Here is a 3,283-nt window from a genome sequence, read left to right as displayed (position 1 = left end):
TCGAAAGAACATGTAAGAATACAACATTATAAGGAAATACAGTTTTGCAGAGTAAAGACAAATACGTATGTATTTGAAACACTTTATGAGAAGAAATAACGCATCGTAAAAAATTAGTTTGTATCTCCTAAACAACACGTTGTAACTCGAAAAGATTTGGTGTGGCATGTACGTCTAAATGTGTAGCCTCAAAAGAGAACCCACAGGAGAATTTTCTTTCGTCAAAATTTGTCAGAAAACCACTTATTAAGGAAATCCCGCATCGTGCGAAACTATCTTGTTTTTCCTAAACAACACATTGTAACTCGAAAATCTTGGGTGTTGCGTGTATGTCTAAGCATGTAGCCTCAAAAGAGAAAGCACCGGAGAGCTTTCTCTCGAACGAGTATGTAAAAATACCACGTTATAAGGAAATACATTGTGACAAATTAAAAATAAATTAGTTCCTTTTGGAAACACTTAAACTTTACAAGAAGATATAAAGCATCGTAAAAAATTAGCTTGTATCTCCTAACCAACACGTTGTAACTCGAAAACATTTGGTGTGGCGTGTACGTCTAAACGTTTAGCCTCAAATGAAAACCCACAGGAGAATTTTCTTTCCTCAAAATTTGTCAGAAAACCACGTTTTAAGGAATTCCCGCATCGTGCGAAATTATCTTGTTTCTCCTAAACAACACGTTCTAACTCGAAATGCTTTGGTGTTGCATGTATGTCTAAGCATGTAGCCTCAAAAGAGAATGCACAGGAGAGTTTTCTCTCGAAAGAATATGTACGAATACCATGTTATAAGGAAATACAGTGTTGTAGAATAAAGACAAATATGTAAGTATTGGAAACACTTTAGGAGAAGAAATATTGCATCGTACAAAATTAGCTTGTATCTCCTAAACAACACGTTGTAACTCGAAAAGATTTGGTGTGGCGTGTACGTCTAAACATGTAGCCTCAAAGGAGAACCCACAGGAGAATTTTCTTTCGTCAAAATTTGTCAGAAAACCACGTTTTAAGGAAATCCCGCATTGTGCGCAATTATCTTGTTTTTCATAAACAAAACATTGTAACTCGAAAAGCTTTGGTGTTGGGTGTATGTGTAAGCGTGTAGCCTCAAAAGAGAATGCACAGGAGAGCTTTCTCTCGAAAGAATATGTAAGAATACCACGTTATAAGGTAATATATTGCTGCAGAGTAAAGACAAATACATACGTATTGGAAACATATTATGAGAAAAAATAACGCATGGTACAAAATTAGCTTGTATCTCCTAAACAACACGTGGTAACTCAAAAAGATTTGGTGTGGCGTGTACGTCTGAATGTGTAGCCTCAAATGAGAACCCACAGGAGAATTTTCTTACGTCAAAATTTGTCAGAAAACCACATTTTAAGGAAATCCCGCATCGTGAGAAATTATCCTGTTTTTCCTAATCTACACGTTGTAACTCGAAAAGCTTTGTTGTTGCATGTATGTCTAAGCGTGTAGCCTCCAAAGAGAACGCACAGGGTAGTTTTCTCTCGAAAGAATATGTAGGAATACCACGATATAAGGAAATAAAGTGTTGCAGAGTATAGACAAATATGTACTTATTGGAAACACTTTACGAGAAGAAATAACGCATCATGCAAAATTAGCTTGTATCTCCTAAACAACACGTTGTATCTCGAAAAGATTTGGTGTGGCGTGTACGTCTAAACGTGTAGCCTCAAAAGAGAACCCACAGGAGAATTTTCTTTCGTCAAAATTTGTCAGAAAACCACGTTTTAAGGAAATCCTGCATCGTGAGAAATTATCTTGTTCTTCCTAAACAACACGTTGTAACTCGAAATGCTTTGCTGTTGCGTGTATGTCTAAGCGTGTAGCCTCAAATGAGAATGCACAGGAGAGTTTTCTCTCAAAAATATGTAAGAATACTACGTTATAAGGAAATACAGTTTTGCAGAGTAAAGACAAATACTTATTTATTGGAAAAACTTTACGAGAAGAAATAACGCATCATACAAAATTAGCTTGTATTTCCTAAACAACACGTTGTAACTTAAAAAGATTTGGTGTGGCCTGTACATCTAAACGTGTAGTCTCAAAAGAGAACCCATAGGACAATTTTCTTTGGTCAAAATTTTCAGAAAACCACGTATTAAGGAAATCCTTCATCGTGCGAAATTATCTTGTTTTTTCCTAAACAACATGTTGTAACGCGAAAAGCTTTGGTGTTGCGTGTATATCAAAGCGTGTAGCCTCAAAAAAGAACGCACAGGAGAGTTTTCTCTTGAAAGGATATGTAAGAATACCACGTTATAAGGAAATACATTGTTGCTGAGTAAAGACAAATATGTATATATTGGAAACCCATAAACTTTAAGAGATGAAAAAAAGCATCGTAAAAAATTAGCTTGTATCTCCTAAACAACACTTGTAACTCGAAAGGATTTGGTGTGGTGTGTACGTCTAAACGTGTAGCCTCAAAAGAGAACCCACAGGAGAATTTTCTTTCGTCAAAATTTTTCAGAAAACCACATTTTAAGGAAATCCCGCTTCGTGAGAAATTATCTAGTTGTTCCTAAACAACACGTTTTAACTTGAAAAGCTTTGGTGTTGGGTGTATCTGTAAGCATGTAGCACCAAAAGAGAACGCACAGGAGAGTTTTCTCTCGAAAGAATATGTAAGAATACCACGTTATAAGGAAATACAGTGTGACAGAGTAAAGACAAATACATATGTAATGGAAGCACTTTATGAGAGAAATAACGCATCTTGCAAAATTAGCATGTATGTCCTAAACAACACGTTGTAACTCGAAAAGATTTGGTGTGGCGTGTACGTCTAAAAGTGTAGCCTCAAAAGAGAACCCACAGGAGAGTTTTCTTTCCTCAAAATTTGTCAGAAAACCACGTTTTAAGGAAATCCCGCATCATGCGAAATTATCTTGTTGTTCCTAAACAACACGTTGAAACTAGAAAATCTTTGGTGTTGCTTGTATGCCTAAGCGTGTAGCCTCAAAAGAGAATGCACAGGAGAGTTTTCTCTTGAAAGAATATGTAAGAATACCACGTTATAAGGAAATATATTGCTGCAGAGTAAAGACAAATATGTACGTATTGGAAACACATTATGAGAAGAAATAACTCATGGTACAAAATTAGCTTGTATCTCCGAAACAACACGTGTAAACTCAAAAAGATTTGGTGTGGCGTGTACATCTAAACGTGTAGCCTCAAAAGAGAACCCACAGGAGAATTTTCTTTCATCAAAATTTGTCAGAAAACCACGTTTTAAGGAAATCCC

Source organism: Apodemus sylvaticus, unplaced genomic scaffold, assembly GCF_947179515.1.
Source record: "Apodemus sylvaticus unplaced genomic scaffold, mApoSyl1.1 scaffold_55, whole genome shotgun sequence".
In the NCBI taxonomy this organism is placed as follows: domain Eukaryota; kingdom Metazoa; phylum Chordata; class Mammalia; order Rodentia; family Muridae; genus Apodemus; species Apodemus sylvaticus.
Note: the sequence above shows the minus strand (reverse complement) of the source record.